At 38.7% G+C, this 23652-nt stretch overlaps 1 long non-coding RNA gene across 1 annotated transcript; it reads right to left on the bottom strand.

Annotated features, from left to right (window-relative positions):
• Positions 1-7008: 7008 nt before the first annotated feature.
• On the bottom strand, positions 7009-21964 carry LOC134481851 (uncharacterized). Its single transcript, XR_010057712.1, has 3 exons — positions 21488-21964; positions 12479-12741; positions 7009-10787 (listed from the first exon to the last, which is right to left on the bottom strand). It is a non-coding gene; the product is annotated as an uncharacterized LOC134481851 (long non-coding RNA).
• Positions 21965-23652: the final 1688 nt, after the last annotated feature.

Here is a 23652-nt window from a genome sequence, read left to right as displayed (position 1 = left end):
GATAACCACATTCAGAGAAAATATGTCTCAACTGTCCCACCCCTAGATATCAGAAAGGTAGGAGAGGTAATCAAACACTCCTCCAAGGTCCTTACCTCTCTAATATCTCCTCTCATAAATGACACCAACCTGTCATTCCGCCTTTCGCTTCAGACCTTGACCTGATCTGGTCTCTTCAAAGATTGCTGGCTATGCGTCTCCCCACTCCAACTCCCCACCCTCCCAGAACTAACTCAGAGCTGCCACTTCCAGCTTCTCCAGTGATACAACCTGATAATCTTACCTCACCTTTTGTCAGCTGCCCTGACTCTGATGTGGCTACGACTCCGTACCTTTCCTCTATCTCTCCTTTTGGTGTGACAAATTGTTTTAAAACCTCTGGGACACATTCTGTAGGAACACTAGACTCCCTCGACTGCAATAGAACCACAACCCTTGATACCCCATCTCTCCCACAATCCCCTGCAATCCAAAACACGTCAATCCTCTATGGCACCCAGTTATATCATCATTTGCCTGCCAGGTGGTCAGGGGTTTGTACGTTGGTGCTCCTTTCCCCTGAACTAGGAGTAATCCAGGAAAACGAGCCTCTGCCAATCCCAGCTGTAGATATGATAGCTGCCAAACATAAGAGGGCATATTCAGATGGTGTCACTCTTGGTCGCTGCAGGGGTAGCCATAGGTCTGGCACTGCAGTTGCAGGGATAACTGCTTCCATGACCCGATATAATAAGTTCCCTTACGAGCTTGACAACGGTTTTCGAAAACTGTCTGAAACCATGCTTAACATCCAGAAACAGACTGATTCTTTAGCAGCTGTGGTACTACAGAACTGACCAGGGTTGGACGTCCTGACAGCTAAGGAAGGTGGTCTTTGCCTGTTCCTCCAAGAAGAATGCTGTTTCTACATCAACCAATCCGGGATAGTGAAAAATAAAATCCAGGAGCTTCAGCCAGATATGGTGAATTTCAAGGGAAGTGAGGCCTCCAGTTCCTGGACTTTCAAAAACTCAATATGGAAGTGGATACTCCCTTTCATTACACCTTTCCTAGTCATCTTTCTGGTGTTACTGTTCGTTCCCTGCCTCATTAATCTTGTCTCTACATTCCTTCAATGACAGATACAGAAAATTTCTAATCAAACTATTAATCAGTTCCTGTTACAGGATTACCAGCCACTGTCCACTGAAGAACTGGATGCAAACATTTACCAAGTGGAGCCTGATGATGAAAGTCTGCTGTACCCCAACATTGTCGATGCCCCAAGTCAGCAGGAAGTAGCCTAAGAGACACATTGCCCCATCCCCCTTTCACCATCAGCTTCCCCCTCCTCCTTTTTCCTTCTTTTTAGGATAAGAAAAAGGGAGTATGTTAGTATCAGAAATTGCCTTCAGCAGTGACACCATTGGGTCACCGTTGCCATGGCAATGGCCATACATTCCCAGAAGACTTTTTGGCTCAATTCGCACCTCCACCTGGGAACCTTTACATCACATTCCAAATAAAAGACAGATTACCTGTGCCCTCACCCTCTTTTCTCTTTTTTCTCTCTCCCCTTCCCTTTGTCTCATTCCCCCACTGATATCTCACCACGTGGAACTATGTTGGTGTTGGTTTGGGGTGTTCTTTCCCCACAGGTATGGCCAATATCTGATATTATTAGCAATTGATATCTGATATTAATAACGATAGCCCCCCACACACACACTCCGCTCCCAACTCCTCAGGACTCAGGGATGCCTGGATGTGCAGGAGTTTGGGAGCACCCCAGTCTTGGTCCCATAGTAGGCCTGTGGACCCCCAAAACTTTGTTTTGGGCTTCTCTGTGAGGTTCTCCAGCAGACACTGGAGGCCCAGAAGTCCAGAAATAGCAGCATTGGCTTCCCACATCTTAGACTGCCTTTCTCTGCCCTCAGAGCAGTGCCTCAGCTCTTCCCTAGTCCAGCACCCTACTGTGGGAGCATGGCATAAGCACAGTCAAACTCCCTACATGTTGGCAACAGGGTAGAACATAGAGCCATATGTGTGTGTGTGTGTGTGTTCTGCATTAGCTTATACGTTTTGTAACACATGCACCCCTGAGTTATTTGCTAGAACTAATCCCAGAAGGCCACTCTGGCTTTTTGTTCATATCATTTAAATGTTTTCTAATTTTCCCTCTCATCAGTATTCTTATAAACATATAACTCAGGTGTAAAACAAAGGAAAAGACAATTTAAAGTCCACTGCTACACAGCACCATTCCTACTGAAGAAACTTTTTAGGCTGCTAACTTACTTCAGTGAGTATGATGTTTGAAGGTTGAGTGAAGAGCAAGACTGGCTTTAAGGACTGGCTTTGAGGTAGTATTCTTATTATCACTCTTTTTTCTCTTTCTCTCTTTACAAAGAACATTGCAGTTGTGAGCTGACACTGCATCTAAGGGAATATGTTTTTTGCCTGTTCGAGCTCCTCGGTGATGGAAACATACTCCCAAGTTGTTCATACATAACCCAGGTAGAAAGAACTTTATCAACCAGGGTTTTCTGCCACTTTGATCTTTCTACAACTGGTGCTGCAATCTGAGAAGCAGCAACTGTCAACACAAGTGCCCTTCCCATGCACTTCATGAAAACTAGGTCTTTTATTTGGAAAGAATATGAAAAAAAAAGATGTTCATGTGCATAAAGATGTACTTATGAATGTATAGCTATGCCATTCTTAGAAGATATCTTTTTTGCTTCATATTGTCAGTCTTAATACTCAAATTGATAACCATAGATTAATGCCATGTTCAACCTTCAACATAGAAACTTCTTACTGTCACAGGCAGTGGTGAAAGATCTTACAGGAGGATTTGGCCATTTATTCACAGAAATCCTTTCCCCCTCCTCTTTGTTTGTTGCAATTGTGTCAAGTGCAAGCCCGATACTGAATGAGAAGAGCAAGATGAACTCATCTTGGTATTCATAAAGTTCAGGTGTATTTGGGGCACTTAACTGTGAGCAGAAGTTTAGAAGTGAATGGATACGAAATGTAACTGTTGATTCCCAACCAGAGTGATTTTTGACCCAAAGAGGACAATCTAGGAGTTCTGTAGAAGATTTAGATTGGCATATTAAGGTGTGTATGTTATTGGTTCATAAAAGCATAAATGAACTGAACATACCCATCCACTTACAAATAATTACTTATCTAAGACTATCAAAAGCAAGTGGAACTCTGATATTGAAATGGATTGGGCAGGACACAAAAGGGGAGAGAGATAGAGACAGAAATGTTAAAAAGCTATTAAGAATAATACAGGAAAAAAAGACATAGTGTTTCCAGAGATGTTGAGGACTACAAATAGTTGACAGTTGAATTCTCCTGGAGGAGTAAAATCCGGCATAAAACAGAGATTCTGTCTTAATAATGTACGAGAGAATATTTCATACTAATGGACCCAGGTTTGTAACTGACAAAAATACAAGTCTTGGAGATTTAAAAATAAAATAACAACAACAATCTTCATTTCCATCACAATGAAGATTGAGTCAGTAATAATGCTTGCTTTAATTTTTCAAGTCTTTATGCATTATTGGTTTTCTTATATTGTATGTGCCCCACAATGAGAAAGACAAAGGTTTTAAACTTGAATAGATTTAGGAGCAAATCCTAGGCCTAGATATTTAACTTTGAAAATATACGTAACATCTTGAACATTGGAGCTTTGCTGGTTTCTTTACCAGATTAAAAAACAAAAGAGGAAAGTTAGTTCTGAATGGTACATTCAGTAATTTATTGGATGTGCTTATTTAAATGCCAAGCATATAGTGGAAATGCAGTAAATAACCCTCTTTCTGTTACCAGATTGTCTTGGGAACGAGAATAAGCAGAGATACAATCTAAAGCCTCCAGACTTTTTCCTGGGTCTGTTAATTATCAGCAGCAAGTTAAAGAGACTAGACAAATCTTTGAACTGTATTTTTATTTATTCTTTTTCTCTTCTCTAACATTCTCCCAATAAACAAATTGGAAAGCAAACACAGTCAATCTTCTTGGAATAGGAGGAAAAGCTTAGTATTCGACAGTTACCAGGAGCTAACCAAGGGAGCTGTCCAGCATGTTCTCAGAAACTTAGGGATGAATTATGTGAGAAGCTTTGTGTTAGCATCAAAGAAAGCATCTACTTCATAGCAATGCTGTAAAGGAATCAATGTTAAAGGATAGCAAAGATAACTTAGAGAAAGCTTCCATGTAAAGAGAAAAATCTATGAAGTCGGTAGAGTGACAAAAAGAACAACAGTACTGCAGAATCCTAAAGAGTGGTGGGCGTGTGCAGAAAGGAATGTGTGTAAGAATGTTGAAAGATTAGAACTACCAGACTTCACACTTTCAAGGGTACTTGTAACTCTCTAGGTACCATGTTTGGTTGAAGATTATGAAGAGAATGAACATTGCAAAGATTCCACAAGTGCTACACAGGTAATGTACATATAAGATGTATCAAGGTTCTCACAGAAAAGGCAAAAAAAAAAAAAAGATAAACTGCATCTGGCAAAGGAGGTAGAACTTTAGTAGACGTGAAAGCACTATTTGAAGAAAGCAGTGAAAAAGGAGAAATGGAAGAAACTACATGGATATTTGGAAGAGAATTCTCTCTATACCTCACCAATTTTTGTTTTTAGTGGAGATCGTTATTAGCAAGTGATTAGGTAAAGACATAAGATGACAAAAATATTGATTTTGGAGTATGCCAAATCCCTTTAGACATGAAGAATTGCTAAACTGTTGGAACAGCCTAGCTGAGATGAAAGAGAATCAATTGGTCAAGGACGAGAATTTGCACCTGTATGACTTTCTTCAGCAATAGTAGTGGGTACAGTGCAGGGCAGAAGCCACAACACTGGCCCATGGACAACTGGAGTCAGAATGTAGTAAGAATGAGGGGAAGAAGACAGAAGCTGAAATAAAAAAATGTCAGAGCCACAAAAGGCATCCATAGATTTTATCTGTAATTTGATGTTCAGGATCACTGAAAAGACTTGGGAGGAGAAGAAGGAAGAAGAGGGAGAAGAGGAATATGAAGAAGAGGGGAGGAGGAAGAAGAGGAGGAAGAATAGAAGCAGGAGAAGAAGAGTTATTCTGTATATCTTGTTATTGTAAAGAGGGAGATTGGGACAGGGGAAGAGAGAGACAGAGAGATAGAGAAACAGACAGACAAAGAGGTATTTGTGGAGGTCAGAAGACAATTTCAGGCAGTCAGCTGTTTGCTTCCCCCTTTACATAGGTTCTAGAGATCAAACTCATGTCATTAGACTTCTGTAGTATGTGCCATTGCCTGCCAAGTAAGGATTTATTCTTCTTAAGATTGTCATCAAAAATATTTGTTCATCCACCATAGGTGGGCTATGAGTAACACATGGAAGGAAGAACTCTGAGAAAAATCCAATCTTCCTTCACAAATTCTCCAGGCATTAAAAAGGAAACCAACCTTGACCTTGAATATCTTCTCTTAGAGGGCATCAGATTCTATGGGTAAAGGCCAGATGTATAAGGTAGAGTGCTGGAAGGCAAGTGTAAGAGAGGAAAGAAGGAAAATAGAAAGGAAGAGAGAGAAGGGAGAGAGAGGGAATGAGGATCGCATTAATTCCCCTCAATAAATCTATTGTTTAAACATTTAAGTCTGCAATTAAATAAAAGCAAAGTCATATTCAGGTTAGATAAATAATGTGCCAAAAATCATATAATTTGAATTAAAATCTAAGTTCATTCTGCCACAGCATTGATGCAGAAGTTAATTAGACATAGCATCTGCCTCCAAGAAGATGGTTTTCTGTACATCCCAGCATTGGAAGGGATTTTCTAAGTGAGCAAGAGGAAGCTATTGATAATTCAGAATGGCGAGGAGTGGATAGATACTCCAAAAGTATTGATTATAACTGTCTCTAAATAACTTTAGGATATTGAAACACAGAGCCAAGGATGGGATTTGGTCCTCTTGCAGTGTCTTTCCAGATTCAGTGCTTGAAATTTATTTAGAGCAGGAGGAATGGGAAGATCAGCACATGACAGCCAAAGGGTTCCAGTTGAACTGCTACCAGGCTAAAAGTTTTGGCAGTGTCAGTATTAGGATCTAAAGGCAAGGAACACAATGCAGGACAGAAGAGAAGACTGTGCATTTGAATTGGGCACTTAGCCTTCTACAATATTAAGGTTTGCACTCTAGGATTTTTTTTAATCCAAAACCGAAATGTTTCTAACATACTTAACATACTAATAAAATGGGTTCCTGCATGCTGTCCTTAGAGCATGTACAAATAAGTACTTTGGGGGCTACCAGGTCCTGTAGCTATTGCCAGTAAGTCAGGTGGATTACTGCCAAAGTAACAGGAATCATAAGAAAACACTGGCACACTAACCTGTGGGCAGAATCCGCACTTGAGGTTGAAGTATTGACTGATCTTAAGCCAACTATCACAATACAAAGATTCCCCCAAGAGTGTCTGGCAAGAAATAAAGCAGAAATTTTCAGGATTGATGATGGATAGTGTTAGGCAAAATGTTAGTCAGGTGGATTACTACCAAAGTAACAGGAATCACAAGAAAGCACTAGCACACTGAGCTCTGGGCAGGATGTTGAAAAGAATGAAGAAAATGTGATCTGAGTCTTCATGGCCATGCATGATTTTGTAACGGTAAGTGAGCCATTTCGCCACCTGTCTTGTGTTCCCACACCTTATGTTTCTATTTATTTATTCCAGAAACATTTACTGTAGAAACATCATTATGCCTGATACTTTAAATACACAAAGAAAGATTCTTTGCTTCCAGGATTCGATAGGACAATGAAGCTTAAAAGTAAAGAACACACACACACACACACACACACACACACACACACACACACACACAAACACGCACATGCACAAAGCAACTAAAACCTATCATCATATTAGCAATCTTCACCAGGGGTTGTGAAAATGCAAAAATCTTGGACAGAACCAAATGGGATGTCCAAGTAGCTTGACTACAAAAGATCTCCAGAGTTAGCAAGTGTGAGGAAGGTATTGCTCTGAGGAAAATTAAAAGGTGAGAGAACAGAGCTCACTGAGTGGGGGTAGGATGAGGAAATAAAGAACATAACTGGTGTGCGTTGTGATTAACATCCCAATAGAGATGTAAAATGAATAGCTGAATGATGAGATTTTGAAGTAGTATCTGGTATTCTGCCAATGACCTTAGATTCAGGCATTAAGAAAATGTACTTACAAGAAAACAAGGCATGAAAAATAGAACATGAAAATATCACACCTGAGGCCGCACCTGGTGAAGGCATTAAGAAATCAGGTCATTTAGAAAAAACATCAGTACAGGAGGAACGAAACCAAAATGATTTATTTTTTTATCATGTACATAACAGGATTATCATTTAATCTATAAATAGAACACAGTGACACTAAGTTGTTTACAGTATCAAGCAAACATCACCTTCAACATCATGTAACTATTACTATTACAGCTATCTATATCCCAAATTTATTAAGTTCTCCTTAATAATTAAAATGTGTCCAATAAAATAAGTGAATAACATGCTAGTTCCACTCTTATGCACCCTCGATAGATTACAGCTATCTATATCCCAAATTTATTAAGTTCTCCTTAATAATTATACTGTGTCCAATAAAGTAAGTGAATAACATGCTAGTTCCACTTTTATGCACCCTCAATAGCTTTTTCTTTACTTTCTGTCACTGTGAATTTGACTGAGTGTTAAATGTAATATCCTTATAACATTTGCTTACCGTGCATGACTTTTAAAACTAAACAAAATACTTTTCAAGGACCTCCTATGTTATAACATGGTTTGAAATTCATTCATTTTTATGTGTTGTGTGCCAGAGTTGACTAAAGATTCATGTGATTGAATGAAAGCATGCACAGAGGAATGGTGGCTTCAACATGCTTGTGCCTGGCACACCTTAGCTCCTTGGCAAACAGTCTAATGGGGGAATGATGAACCGTACTCCTCTCTTTGTCCTTCAGTGGGCCTTGCCTAGAGCAAGTGTTCAATAATGTATTATTGAGTGACTCCCTTCAAAAATTAATCCTGATTGAAGAAATTCCCAATGTTCTTATTGGTATTAACCTGCAGGCTTCCAATTCTAATAACCTATACTCATTATTCATTTTCAAAACCTTAGCCTTCACACTTCTCTCAATAAGCCTGTTAACATACCAGACTTCTTGCCCACTATTTCCCAGAAGCACACACACACTTTAGTAGAACTGCTTTCATCTGTGATACTGTATCTTCTCCGCTTGCTATTCCATTTTATCCAACTGGAAATTTCATCATGTGAGCTTTAAGGCTTTCAGGTTTCGGCTTAAAGGCCCCATTCTGCGGCCCAGATTTCCACAGCATTTTGAACCCACATCCATTGCAACATCTACATACTCGAAGAAATATACTTGTGTTTGCAACTAGTAGCACTATTTAAAATAGATGAAAAAATGATAGAACTATAGGGTAAAGTAGGTGAAACTATTGTAAGTGGTCATGCCAATACTCTTTTTGTTATTGATAGAGCATGAAGACAGAAACATCAGTAAGAATAGAAATGACCTGAACTATTGATCTTGGTCTAACTGGCAGCTACAGAATTCTTCATCTGATAGCATCATAGTACAGATTTTTTTCAAGTTTACAGAGAATATTCATAACTATAGACACAATGTGAACATTGGGTTTGTGCTACGTATATGTACATGTGGAGGTCAGAGGTCAAAGCAGAGTACCTTCTTTAGCAGTTCTTTACCTCCATTTTTGTGGCAAGGCTTCTGTCCTGTCCAGTGAGTATGGCTGTTCAGGGAGCTCCTGTGATCCACCTGTCTCTTGCAAACAGACAAGAGACTTGCTGTCATTCCTTGAACTTCTCCCCAGATCTCACCCAAACAAATTTAAAGCAATAGAAACTCTTCAAATATTCCCACTAATCATAATGGAATTAAAATGAGCATCAATGACAGCAAAGGAAATGAATAATTTCCAACTGGTTATAAATTAAGCACACTATTAATCAAAGTTGGATCAAAGAAGTCTCAAGATATATTTCATAAAAATGCAATACAAATTTCCAAAGTGGATAGACTAAATCTAAAACATGCTCAGGGGAAACCCTACAGCAAAAGTATATATGAAACAATAAAAATAAATAAAAACAAAAATTGATAATCAGATATTTAGCACAGGAAAACAGAGACAAAAATTACATCAATCTAAGCTTTAAACTATATTAAAGAGATCATGGAAATTAGTGAAATTGAAAACAAGAAAATTACATATAAAACAATGAGACAAAATTGTCTTATAGAAAGATATATAAAATTGATAAACATCAATTAAGCAATGTAAAAATAAGAAACACAAGAAGTATTCATATTGTCAATATGGAAAATGAGAACACATTATAGAACTTATAAACATCAAAGGGACAGGAATAAGTGTGATTGTTATGACTTGAACGTAAAAATGGTTGCACAGACTCATTGTTCCCTAGGTAGTGATGCTGTTTAGAGAGATTGGAGGTAGGACCCAGCTGGAGAACATGCTTTTATAGTCCACCAATGTGTATGCCTAAATCAATGAGCTATAGTTGTATAACGATTATATAACTGACCCCACTATGCTCTGCAATTCTCATTTTTGGACAACATCTCAAGTGATCCAGGCTGTTCTTGATCTTACAATGTCAGTAACAATAACCTTGAACTTGATCCATCTGCTGCTATCTCCTGAGTGCTGGAATTTAGAAAGATCCAACCTTTCTTTGGCTGTTTTGAAACAAGCTCTGTTATACTGTGGTCTAGATAGGCCACGAGCTGCCCAAAGTCAAGGATGAGCTGCAAGTCCTGGTCCTCCAGCTTCAGCCTTTGCAGTGTCAAGGATAACAGGATGGCATGCTATCCCACTTTTGGTAGTGTGGAGAATTGAACATATGGATTCTGGTTTGCTAGCCCAGCCCTTCACCCACTAAAGAAACTCACGAGCATTGTTACTCGATTTTTAAGAACAGTTCAATTTCACTGAAAGGAACTCCTATGCCTAGATGATCCTAAAACATGGACCATCGAGATGTTCGTTAGGTATGTAATGACTTCTGATATCCAGTTTAGATAACCAGAACCCAGATTAGCCACCAATAGACTACAGTTCACTATAGTATTCAAGCTGTGCCAAAAAAATGACCTGTAAAAGACAAAAGGTAAGCACCTAAATTTGAGGGTGCAGTAAACTGGTGGGATCAGCAAAGCAGGAACCGAAGCCTCCAAGACAGCCTGATGTGCTTCCTACTTATCAGTCCTGGAACCATCCAGCTAGCGCTTACACCTGATTCCTTCATGACTACCCAAGCAAACAGCACTTGAGGTCATTCAGGAGCTTCCTTTCTGATTTCCACAGAGTCCCTGGGCTCCCCAGACTGCTGGAAGCCAAGCACTCACTGCTCCAGCCAGGTGTGTCATCCAGGGGGATGCTGCAGATTAACTGGATTCTATTTGCATCCTCCCAATTGTCTAGGAAATGCAAATGTGCCCTGCTCACACTCGGGAGCCATCCATTGTCTGTGTCTGTGCGGGAGCTGATAAGGCCAATTAAATGCCAAGGCTCACTTAACAGGTGTGCTGATTGCCTCTGCAGGATGATTTACTAGAGCAACACCCTGGTGCGAAGCAGACAGGAAAGAACATTCTGTCTCCTTGTCATCCCCATCCTGGTTATTAGCTTTCACATTTGGGCTTCACTGGCAAGAATTAACTTTTTCTCCCTAAAAACAAAATGAGAATCATGTCACATAGGAGCAAGCTAAACCATTCACGTTGTTTGGTCATTATATCTGTGTCCAGAGACTCCATTAAGCCTACAAAGGTTCCATTCTGTCCACTCTACACACAGCTTCCTGAGGAGGCAAAGCAAGCCATGGCATGCCATTTTCCTACTCACAGCCCACAGTGACTTCCTATTGTCTACTTAATCAAGTACATATTCTTCAGCAAGGTACTAGAAATCCTTTATTGGCTGGATTCTGTTTTTACCAGAGCACTCTCAGCCCACTACAAAATTTGAAATCTATCATACCTGCTTTTTCCAGCTAGCTTCTGGGGTGCCTTTTCCTGGATCCTGCATCAGCCCAGAGCTGTCTCAAATTAGGAACAGACAGACAGACGACAGACAGACAGGTCGGGAGAAAGGGAGAAGAGGAAGTTGTGAGGGAAGGAAGGAAGGAAGGAAGGAAGGAAGGAAGGAAGGAAGGAAGGAAGGATAGTATAGAAAGGAGAAAGGAGCTTTATAGATACCTGCAATTGCTATTTCTTTCTACTATGGTCCCGAGGGGTATTATATAGAATTACTTGATTCTGAGCATTTATTGCATATCTGAGCATGGCAATTGCTTGGTTTTGGGGATACTGTCTTAGGTCTGTCTGCCAGGCTACACTATGCTGTTCTCACTTTGCAGATGGGAAACTTGAATGTGTGAGGGATGAATAGCTTGCCCAATGCCATGAAGTTAATGGGATGTACACATCAGAATTAAAACCGGATATGCAGATACTCCAGCAGACCAGCACTTACTCCCTACAGTTTGTATCGGCATCCTGGGTGCATCCTTTATAACTAAATCATTTATAACTCTGCACCTGACAACTGCTCATTTAGTTGACATTAACATTTTGAATACAAGAGAGGAAGGAACATACCACTTTTAGCTGTGCATTCACCCTACCAAAGGACTTTGTTAAACTGCTTTTCATGACTTTGTTTTGTCCTGGTGGAAACACCTGTCCTCATCTCTCCTTTTAGCTTTAAGGAAATCCATAGGTTTGTAGTACAAAAAGTGGCTTTATGTCTTCCCAGCATAGACACTAGGAGGGGGTGAGAATATTTCTATTTAATTTATTTCTTGGAACCACAGGGTCAGATTTATTTCATGTGTATAGGTTACGAAACAAATGCTGCCACACCAGACTTAACAGAGCACACTGTCCAATTTCCACTGGTTTCTTTGCTTTACCTGTCAAGGTCCTACTCTGGGAAAAGCTTTGCCCATACCTCCCATCCAAGCCTGGCTTCTAGCCCATGGCTGGATGACAGACCCTGCTGATTTCAGATGGGGCTGAAAGCAGCTCACAGAAAGACAATTTTCATTTCAAAGCTTAAACATGAAAAGCGCCCTCTTGCTGAGTAAATGAACCTGCTGTTCTCATGATGAATCAAGCTCTGTGGAAGGGGAGCTGGAGAACAGTGTTGGCAGGATTGAGAAGCAAAAACAGAAGTTTGCCACTTCTGTTGTTTCTCTTTAATTTTAATTTTATTTTTTTAATCTATGGATAATGTGGCTGGAAGATGAGCTGTGATTTTTTAAGTTGTATTGGAAAAGTGGAGAGAGCATACTTAAAATTATGGTCACACCTGTGGCTCTTGATCTAATTAATCTAAGTGGTATATAAAGTAACTTACCTCAGAGCCAAGCTCCTGGAGTAGTTTGCACATCTGTTCTGGAGATCCTACGTCCCCATTTCCCCTTTCTAGAACTTGGAGGCTCAACTTCCTGGAGCTCAATACCAGTAAAGGAACATTCTTTTGTTGAAGGTACCAATTTTTCCACAGTGAACACAGGATCATTCTTGAATTGGACAGGCAAGCTAAGACTCTGAGCCCTTGCTTCCTGGGAATATAACGTCAGTAACCAAAGAGCCGGGAGAGCTCAGCTACTCAGCTTCCTGATAATAGAAAGGAAAAGTAATGAACAGAAAGGTCAAATACAACTTAAGTAAAAATACACAGCATTTAGTGAGAGAAAAGTGTGAAAGTAGAAAGATTTATCTTATAACATAATGGTCATAGTTAATACAATACCTATTGGGCTCCTAAAAATTGCTGAGAGATTTTAAATTTTCATGTACATACATTCAGAGCCTAAGTATGCATGGAAATTGCACGCTGTTACCTTGAACAATCATTTTGCAGTTTAAACATGCATCAAAATATAAAGTTGTACATCATTTATTTATATACATATACATATACATATACATATACATATACATATACATATACATATACATATACATATACATATACATATACATATACATATACATATACATATACATATACGTATGTTTATTGATTAAAACAAATTAATAATATGAAGACTTTTCTGTTTCTGGATGGATTTATATCTTCAGGTGGCTGTGAGTAAACTTTATATCAAGCCTTGAGAGAAGTGTAAAAGAGAAAGGAGTTTCTAGGCTCTGTAGGAGGTGCCCTGAGGGCATCAAGAGGAGCAGAGTTATCTATCTAAACCTTCATAGGTGATCTTTTCCTTATGAATGGAACCCAGAACCGTGTCTGGTAAGGACATGCACTACCTCTGAGCAAATCCCTGCATCTAAGTACTGTGATTTTGAAAACATGTATAACATAGGACAGGGAGAATCAAGTTGATATTGACCAGGAAGCTTCTACCTTACTGGCTAGCTTTTATGGTAACAGAAGATGCTTAGTATACTACTAGGGGACAGTGCCCAACTGTCACACTCAGCTGTGAACTCAAAGAACTACAGTAATGACCAACATGACAAGATGTACACATTGCTGCAATAATGACACTTCTATTGGAGGTAACCAACCACTTTGTTACTGAACTTAAGGTCTGCTCCCCACGACAAACATGGTTGTTATTGTAAATCTGTCCATGAACTCATAGCTGGTGACCTGGCAGACCCCGAGGAGTGAACTGCTTCCTATTATTTTGATGACTAAACAGTATATCAAATTTCCCCTGAAACTGAAATACTGTGCCCATAGTTTGGTGCTGCTCTGAGACCCCAAGGAGACCCCATATACAGTGGTTAATAAAAGAATTCACAGTTGATTAACTGCCAAGAAAAAGTGCTAAGCCACAGATGAAACATTAACATCACCACAAGTGGGACCTCTGTATTATATACCACTCCGTGGGCTCTGAGACCATCTCAGAGAAGAGATCGTAAGAGACAGAGGTCTGAGAGGAATGGACCTCAACACTGTCTTATAAACAGGATAGGACCAATGCATTCATGAACTCACAGCAAATATGGTTACCTGTACAACACCTGTTCAATATCAAGCCAGTCAACATTCTATCATGGATGAGAAAGGAACTCATGAGCTGGGAATCCTAATTGAGGAACAGCTGATGGATTCTTAGGGGACAAAGTTATCTTTAAGGGTATGTCCTCTCATAGATTGATTACACTCCACCTGATAGTCCCACACCCATAAATATTAGGCAGCACAGCCTTGTTTTGAACATGATATGTAAAAGTGAGAGAGGATATGGAGGTAAGAGCGGATCCGGAAGGATATATTGGGAGAGTTGGGATGAACATGATGAAAATACATAATATGAACTTCCTTTTGAAAAATTTACAATTATAATATTCCACCAATATGTTGAATCCAATAAACATATTAAGATAAAGAACAACAAGAAAATTGAAATCCTCCTACTCTTCAGATTTTTTTCTCTGGGGTTAATAACAAAATGGTCTAACAAGTAGAGACTACAGTATGCTGTGGAATGCCTCAGAATATATTCTCATAAGGCCACTGGAGGTGGTCTATATCTGTGTTATTGATTAAAACCACTCTTCAAGGAATTTTGAGGAAGATACAAACACACACACTACTCTTATGGCCTCCAATACTCATTTTGAGATGTTATTGCTATCATGCATATATGTCCTTTTAAGCTTTTTTTTAAATGTTTGATAAAATATTTATTTTATATTTCAATATATGCATGTGAATACAAGTGCCCAGAGAGGCCAGAGAGAGTCTTAGGTCCTCTGGAGCAGGACTTACAGGTGTGAGAGCTCTGAACTGAGCTGGGGTCCTTTATAAGAATGGTGCATGCTCTCAACCACGAAGCCATCTTTCAGCCCCAACCTTTAATCTTAAAATAGAAAAGCAGAGACTTATGTGTACATAGTGAATGTCATTGCTATCATGCATATATGTCCTTTTACGCTTTTTTTTAAAATTCTCTTCCCTTGATGACTTTTCCTCTCATATACTTCCAATTCATTGGTTCACTTCCTCCTCCATATAGTCTCTGTCCTGATTTTATGTCATATATATTCCATTTCTCTCTTTTTCTCTCCCTCTATGCTACCTTGGGACTTTTTCTTTTCCTATTATGGTCTCCTTTTATTTTTTCATTATTCACATTACACACACACACACACACACACACACAAGCACAGACAATTAAATTCTAAATTTAGACAAGTATGTCTCACTGAGTGTAGCTTATTAAGATAATGATGGCCAGTTGCAAAAGCAACTGTTTTATATTTGTGCATTAATAAAATTCTGTTGTACCTACATACCACATTTTCTTAATCTACTATGGATATCTAGACTGGACCCATTTTCCAGATAGAGTCTAGCAATAAGCATTACAAATGCAAATATTTAGTGGATATGTTAACTTTATATCCAGAAGCCATATAGATGGATTCCACATGTTCTAGATTTCATTTTCCTGAGGGAACTCTACAATGACTTCCAAAGTGCCTTGGCAAATTTATATCCCTAAGAGTAGTGAGGGATTGTCCTCTTTTTCCACTTTCTCACCACATTTTTTTCTGGGATGATAGCTATTCTGACTTTGGTGAGATAGAATCTTGGCACTTTTAATTTACATTTGCCTAAAAGCTAAAATCTATGACCATTTGTGAATTTTCTTTAAGGACCAACATCGCCCCATTTATTGATTTGATTTTTTTTTATTTTTTGGTATAAAATTTTACTAGTTATTTATGTATTCTAGATACTAATCTTCTGTCTACTATATAGTCAAAAAGTATTTTCACCTTTGAGTAGGTTGTCTCCATTCCACTGAAAGTTTTCTTTGCTATGTGGAAGTGTCTTAGTTGGCTTTTATTGCTGTGAACAGCCATGATGACATGGCAGCTCCTATAAAGGAAAACATTTAATTGAGGCTGGCTTACACTTTATAGCTTTAGTCCATTATTGTCATGGCAAGAAGCATGACAGTGGGCCTGCAGACATGGTGTGGGGAAATTAAGAAGTCTACATTTGGATCCCCAGGCATCAGAAAGAGACTGTGAGACACACTGGGGATAGCTTGAGCATATGAGACCATAAAATCTACCCCCACAGTGACACACTTCCTCCAACAATGTCACAACTTCTAATAGTGTCACTCCCATGGGCTGAGCAGTCAAACTCATGAGTCTATGGAGGCCACTCCTACTCAAACCAATGTTTTCATTTCCTTTAATCTAATTTTTTAGTTCTTGAACTTATTTTGTGATCTTGAGTCTGTGTCACAAGAGATCTTGTCATATTTGTCTCTAGCCTTTGCTGCCTATTTTCTTTCTACATCTAAGAAATTTATCCTATAATTTTATTGAATACATTATCAATGCCTTTAATTTTTGCCTCAGCTCTTTCTTTCACCCTGTGTTTATTTAACCTTTGTCTCTTAATAACATCTCAGAATTCTTGAACGTTTTGGTCATGCTCATATATTCTATTTTTTCATTAATATTTACTACAGTATGTTTAAACTTTGTCCTTAATTCTTGATCACTTCTGCTTAGCTGAGTATATTGATCTTTTTCACTGTTTTTAAAGTTCATCTATTGACTTATATATTTTTTACTTTTCTAAACTCTCAAATCCTTACTAATTTTTTTCTAGGTTGATAATTTTTCATGCATATTTCCAGTTATCTCATCTAATTTGTACATTTTTTTTCACATCACCAAACTTCCTTTCATGGGTCAAGACTGAATTCATCTGCCAGCTTGTATGCTCTTTGCGGTTATCTATTATTTTTACAAAGAAACTTGAAATCATGATCTATGTCACATCATTTTGAATGTCTTTGAATTCAGTATTTAGTATTGAGAAGTTCTCATTTGAAGGAGTTAGGTTGACCTGATTTTCATATTTTTTTTGTGTTTCATGTGGCTGTGCATCTGTTGTTTTGGATATCACTTCCAGGTTTTTTGGGTTCCTTTCTTTCTTTCTTTCTTTCTTTCTTTCTTTCTTTCTTTCTTTCTCTTTTTGGTACTTTCTTATTGAATAGATTCCTCTTGAGGGGTTGGTCCATAGCACTACTTTTCAAAGAATTTTATATTTTCTATTTTCCAACTGGGATGCCATAGAGTTAGAGTTCTGTTCAAAGTTGTGTCTATCTTTTAAACCAACTTTACAAATATCCAGTCACTACTTTGTGAGTACTTAAAGCTCTTCTTCAACTTACTGTCTTTGGAATAAAGTCTAACTTCTTGTTGCTGTTGTTGTTGTTATTGTTGTTGTTGTTGTTGTTGTTGTTATTGTTGTTGTTGTTGTTGTTGTTGTTTTCCCTAGAAGGGGCCTCCTAGACTAACATCTTACCTAGGAATCCCCATGAGATAGTATCTTTAAGGTGTACGAGTGTCATGAGTGTACAAATGTTGCTGTTCTTTTTATATAAATAAGTTCTATGTTTTGCCCTCTCTTTCATTTTGTACTTCTGCCATGAGATGATGTGATAATGAGGCCCTCATCTTCTTTTACCTTCTCACATCTAGCACTGTAAGCCAATAAATTGTCATTCGTTATAAATGATCTGATTTTAATTACTCTATTATAACAGCACAGAATATACTGAAATACAACACACACACACACACACAAACACACAGAGAGAGAGAAAGAGAGAGAGAGAGAGAGAGAGAGAGAGAGAGAGAGAGAGAGAGAGAGGTGAGGTTAGGTAAGGTCTGTTGTAAGACTGAAATGTTCTGAGAAGTACAGCCCTAAACGTCAGTGCAATTAATTGTGATCTAAGTTGAATCAAATTAGCACTCATTTTCACAAGTGAACCTAATACCACAAGTGTCCTAATTCTGTCTTTCCTCATTGTCTAAAGACTTTTACTGATGCATGCATTCTAGAAAAAAAAAAAGAACAAATGTCAGTCCTTATATTGGGTAACAAATTCATTTCTCCTCACAATATTTGCATAAAATATTTAAGACAGAGAGACAGACAAAAAGAGCAAAGCACAGAGAGATGGTCCAGTTGGCCTCTACTCTGTGTTTATCACAATACCAAGCATTTTGACAAGGAAGAAGAAACACAGGTATCAAGAGAGGAACCCTCATATCTTCTAGTCTGTACTCTCGTTCTCTATTCCTCTGCAGTTCAGAAGCAAAAATACCATCCATCCACTCTTAAAACACTGAGATGCCACCCTTCAAGCTATCCTTGATATTCATGTGGCTAATAAGATCAAAGATGTACTGACCTTCAGGAAAATGAAATGTTCATAGAAGATATGTGACATGGTATTAGGTATACTGCTTACTTGGAGCTGTTATTCCTATGATGAAACCTCATAACCAAAAGCTCTTAGGAAGGAAAAGGGTTTATTTGGCTTATGTTTCCACATTGTAGTCCACCATGGTAGGAAGTCAGGACAGGAACTCAAATGGAGCATGAACCTGGAGGCAGGAGCTGACATAGAGACCATGTAAGGATGCTGATTGGTGGCTTCTTCTCTTTCATATAGAAGCCAGGACCACCATCCCAGGGATGGCACCATGCACATTAGGCTGGGGTATCATTAATTATGAAAATATCTTACAGGCTTGTTTACAGCCTGATCTTATGGAGGCATTTTTTTAATTGAAATTTCCTTCTCTCCGGTGACTGTAGGCAGTGTCAAATTGACATAAACTAGTCAGCAAAGAGGAAGAAAACAGACAAAATAGGAATAGTGAAAAATGTGTTCAACTGTTCAGGATACAATTTCAAACTTGGTAGGTCACATATTGTTTGGAACTATCATAAACTCAGAAATAATGTAGAATACTAATACAAACATAAAGTAAAAAAGGACTGTGGTCCTGAAGATATAATAGTTATATCCCATGATCATCTCTCTGCTCATCATAATTTCCTTTGAACCTGAATAAAATTAATATTCTCTAAAGGAAGACTCTAAAGGATACAATGAAAAAGATTCCTGACTAAGGGCCACCAGACTTGAGCAAGAATCAAGTGAAACCTATTGACTCTCCAGTGATCTAAAATCTACCCTAGAGGAGGCTGAGAGGTATTGTGTCCCTATTGACCCTGTGTGGTAGAATGGTGTCACCAGGTCAGACTAGAAAGACCATCATGACATGGACTTTAAACAACCAATTGACTTTTGAACCACAAAAGGGAAGAAAAATATTTATTTGGGGCCAGAGTTGGTGTATTAACTACTAAACATATTTAGAAAGAAACTAGAACCTTTTGACAGAGTAGTTAAAATGTTCAGAATATACCTAAGATTATATTACATGAAGAAACAGGAAAACACTCAACTCGAATGATAAATAATGCAATCAACAGACACTGATGATAATATGCTGAAATCTCTCTCAGACAATGGTATAAGAGAGTTGTAATGGTGAAACGCCAATGAGTAGTTGTAAACACCCTTGAAACAGAACCAAAAAAAAAAATCCAACAAGAAAATAGAGGATAAAAAAGACACAGATTACATTTTAGCAAGAAAACAAAACAAACACAAACACACACACACACACACACAAACACACACACACACAAATCAAAGAACCTAGACATGAGTGAAGTAATTAACTGTACTTGAGAGCGTTTATGTGATTGTCATTTTAATGAAATGATTCCTTCTGATTACTTCTTAGAATTTTAACTTTAATGTCATGAACTCATCTCCATGAGACAAGTTTTAAGTTCCTGTAAAATAGGGATAATACATAATATCTCCTGGAGTGGCTAAAGGGATTAGATGTTATGGATAGGAGTTAGAAACATTGTGTATTAGTTTGCTGTTAATTTTTTAAAAACAAACAACCAAACAAAAATATTCACTTTGCTCCTGTAAGTGAAGTCAGGACGTCAGCCAGTCCCTGAACAGGTGGGTTTCAGTCCTAAGCAGATGAAAGGCTGGGAGATACAATCGTCTTGAACACCATATATGTTCCCAAATACTAATCTGAATAGATTCAGTACCTGAGAGTCACGATTTGATGTATTATTTCTGTGATCCTGCAGCACAATGGACTCAGAGTAGATAATCTTTTGCAAGGAAATTTGTGACTCCTTTGATATGTGATGAAGTGCAAATGGCCAATAGGTACATGGAAATGTGTTCAGTGTGCCAGCATCAGGAAAATGCACCTGGTCATAACAGCTATCATGAAGCAACCACAGAATGCTGCAGGGGGTATGAAGAAGGCACCTTTAAATTGCTACTATCAATTATTAAAACTACTGTTGAAATAAATATGAAGATTTCTCAAGAAATTATAACTACATTTGGCATACAATCCAGCTCTACTACTTCTAGGTGGATACTTTACTGAGAGGTTCACACTTACTACAGACACACCTATATGTCCATATTTTTTTGCATGTATAACAGTCTCTTAGTTTATTATAAACCAGCTTCATGGGCCACAGAAAAAAGGACTATGTACAGCCTTTTGGGAAACAGGCAAGGAGCTGAGGAGGACCAAGATGAGTCTAGGGCCTCAGAGGGCACATTTCCCAGGGAGGGAGCCCTGAAAGGGAAACCAGACGCTCCAGTAAGACTCCATGAACAGCATAACAAACAGGTCTGTGGTAACCTGACCCTGGGGAATAGGGTCCATGTCTCCTCGGAGCTACTGACATAAGGCTGTGCGAAGATCAAAGCAGACCTCGCATGCCTGGAGGAGGAGGTTGCATCCCAGAAGGGGGCATGCCCATTGGAGTTTCTCGGCCAGGAGGGATCCACATTGGGGGACCCATGGGAGGCCTCATGCCAGGAGGTAGGCCCATCATACCTGAAGGAGAAAAGCTCACGTGACCTTCTAAAAGATGGAAGGAAACATACAAAGCAGTCTACCGAGCGAGAAGGCCTAGTCCATCCTCTCAGCCTCTACAAGCAAAGTAGCTCCTGAACCAGAGTGGAATTCCTACTGGCTCTTGTCCAGTTAGGTTCCAGTTCAGTCAGCCATTTATTACAGCATTATTCACTAGAGCCATATTGGGGGTTAAATCTAGATTTCAATCAAAATATCAATGGATAAAGAAACTGCAAGTATGGCAGAGATTTTCCGGGTTACAAAGAAGAATGATATTATGTCGCTAGAGGGTTGGCACTGGAGAACATCATGCTAAGTGCTATAAGTCAATGCTACAAAGAAAGTATGACATGATTTTCCTTCAGATGTGGAAGGTCAAGAATAAAATTAAGGACTTGAAACTAGCAAGGAGAATCATAGGGATGGTGAGGAAGAGGAGGACTAGGGAAAATGGAGTAGAAAAGGAAATAGCGAAGAAGAATGAAACCCCTCTATTAAATTATATATAGTAATAATTTAAATACATCTCTCCCTGGGGTTTAACACCACAAAAATAAAGTAAAAAGAAACGTAGTGAGCTCACCTCAGCTTCCCATCTTTTGTCCATGTGTCATGTGCCTTAGACCTTACATTGGCATAAATCCAAGTAATATTAAGCAGCATTCCAACAACCTCTAGCTACTTTCTATAGGCTCAAGATGTGCTCAGTGGTCACAATTCTTCCAAGGACAGAGAACTTATTCAGAGAATCGTGTGGTTCTCTGAATATTTCGTGACATTCGAGAACGAATGAGCCTTTTCCACCCACGTTTTACCATGTGTACATATCAACTCTAGCAGGACAATGGCCAATAGACTGTAAAAGGACCATGAAATGACTATGAAAGGAACACTGGGCTGAGGACAGAGTGAACCGGATAAGATCACCAGCAATGTCCTGGAGGAGATAAGATATCAGCAGGTTTGAGAAATCTCTGGGGCCGTGGGAAAGGAAGATTTCAGAAACAGAGATCTTGATCAGAGGACCAACAGCTTGTCACTCACACATCATCATGTGCTTAATACTATGTATGCTTCATATTTACAAGAAGTATCATGCTTACTTTGCTTATTAATCAGAATGTAGGTACTTAAAGAACTTTTCTTTGTAAATTCTCTCTCTCTCTCTCTCTCTCTCTCTCTCTCTCTCTCTCTCTCTCCGTGTGTGTGTGTGTGTGTGTGTGTGTGTGTGTGTGTGTGTGTGTGTGTTTATACAAAATGACAAGTACCCAGAGAAAAGTGGCATTGGATTGCCCTGGGACTGGTGGTACAGGGAGGTGTGAGCTTTCTATCATAGGTACTAGGAATGGTTTGGAGTGGTTCACATTATAAACTGTGAAGGTATCTATCTCTCCTATCCCAGAAAAAAGAAAGAGGATTATAAGCTAGATCAGTGTTATTACAATTAAAAATAATAACTAATATCTATTTGTTAGTTACTATGTACCAAAGATGATCCAGGATATATAATTTGACTTTACATGATATGATCAAGTCAGAGATCCATGTATTCCATGTATCCTAAGGAACTTCGACTGTCAGAGTTGGAAATAGTCCATGAAATATTCAAAGGAAGTATAAACACTTGTGAGCTGAAGCAAAGAAATCATGAAACTTCTTGTTTTTCCTTTGGATGTAATTTTTAATGAGAACAGCATTGACATGTCTGTCCTGGGCAAACCTAGGTATGTAGAACTTCTTCATGTGAGATCAGCACATTCATACTTGAGCATCATGGGAGACAGTTTGCTATTGGAGAATCCACATTGAATTTTAGGTTCCGTTCGTTCACTTGCTATTCACAAAACTCTGTAAAAACTTGCTTAGAACTTCTGACGTGAGTGTAAGCTAAACATAGTTCCCTGCTATGAGAGCTCCTGGAGAAATAACTGCCTTGAAGCCAGATCACATTGTCCTTGCTTGACGCTATCAACAAAAATAAAGAACCTTAAGATATGTCCTCCACATAGGTCATCTAAATAAGTGAAGCCAATCTCATGCTGTATTTCACCTGGTCTAAACCATTGAAGCTAGTGAGAGTAAAGTCACAGTTTTTATGTACAGAGTACATGCAAGTAAACAGCTTATTTCACAAGGAAATAGAAAGCAATCTGGAAGGTAACGACCCTTGAGAAAGATTAAAATGATAAATAATGATTATAAAAAGACTAAGGGGGGTTTCATTTTTTGTTTTAAGTGAAAATTAAAACCAAGACCCCCAGCTTCCACAAACAGCCTTTCCCATGCCTGTGTCGAAGGCACTGGCAGGGTTGGTAGCTCAGGCTGTATAATTAGATGGTGACTGATAGTTAATCTCAGCCCTTGAATCAGTTCCCTGCTAGCATGGCTCCTTTATCTGTTTCATTTCTCCATAGCCAAGTCTGCCCCAAGATCCCAAAGCCCAAACCATCAATTTTAGTTTGGCTTAATTAATTTCCCTTCTGAAATCTCACCTATTGCCTTTGCTCTGTGTTAAGCTTACTAATGCATTTCCCAACAGATTATATTTGTTTCTTCAGAGCCTGGAGGAAGGGCAATAAGTGTACAATTCCCTTAAGAACATTCTTCAAGGTCTTGATGCAGAGCCCTTCCTTCTTTGCAGCTTTGCTTTAAATTTGAATGTATTTGACATTATTGTGCATGGACAATATGTGGAAAGGACTTGTGAAGGGGGTATGAATCCCAAAGGAATGGCTGGGTGTTCATTTG

The sequence above is a fragment of the Rattus norvegicus genome, chromosome 14 (assembly GCF_036323735.1).
Source record: "Rattus norvegicus strain BN/NHsdMcwi chromosome 14, GRCr8, whole genome shotgun sequence".
Classification (NCBI taxonomy): domain Eukaryota; kingdom Metazoa; phylum Chordata; class Mammalia; order Rodentia; family Muridae; genus Rattus; species Rattus norvegicus.
This window is presented reverse-complemented; position numbering and strand designations above follow the sequence as displayed.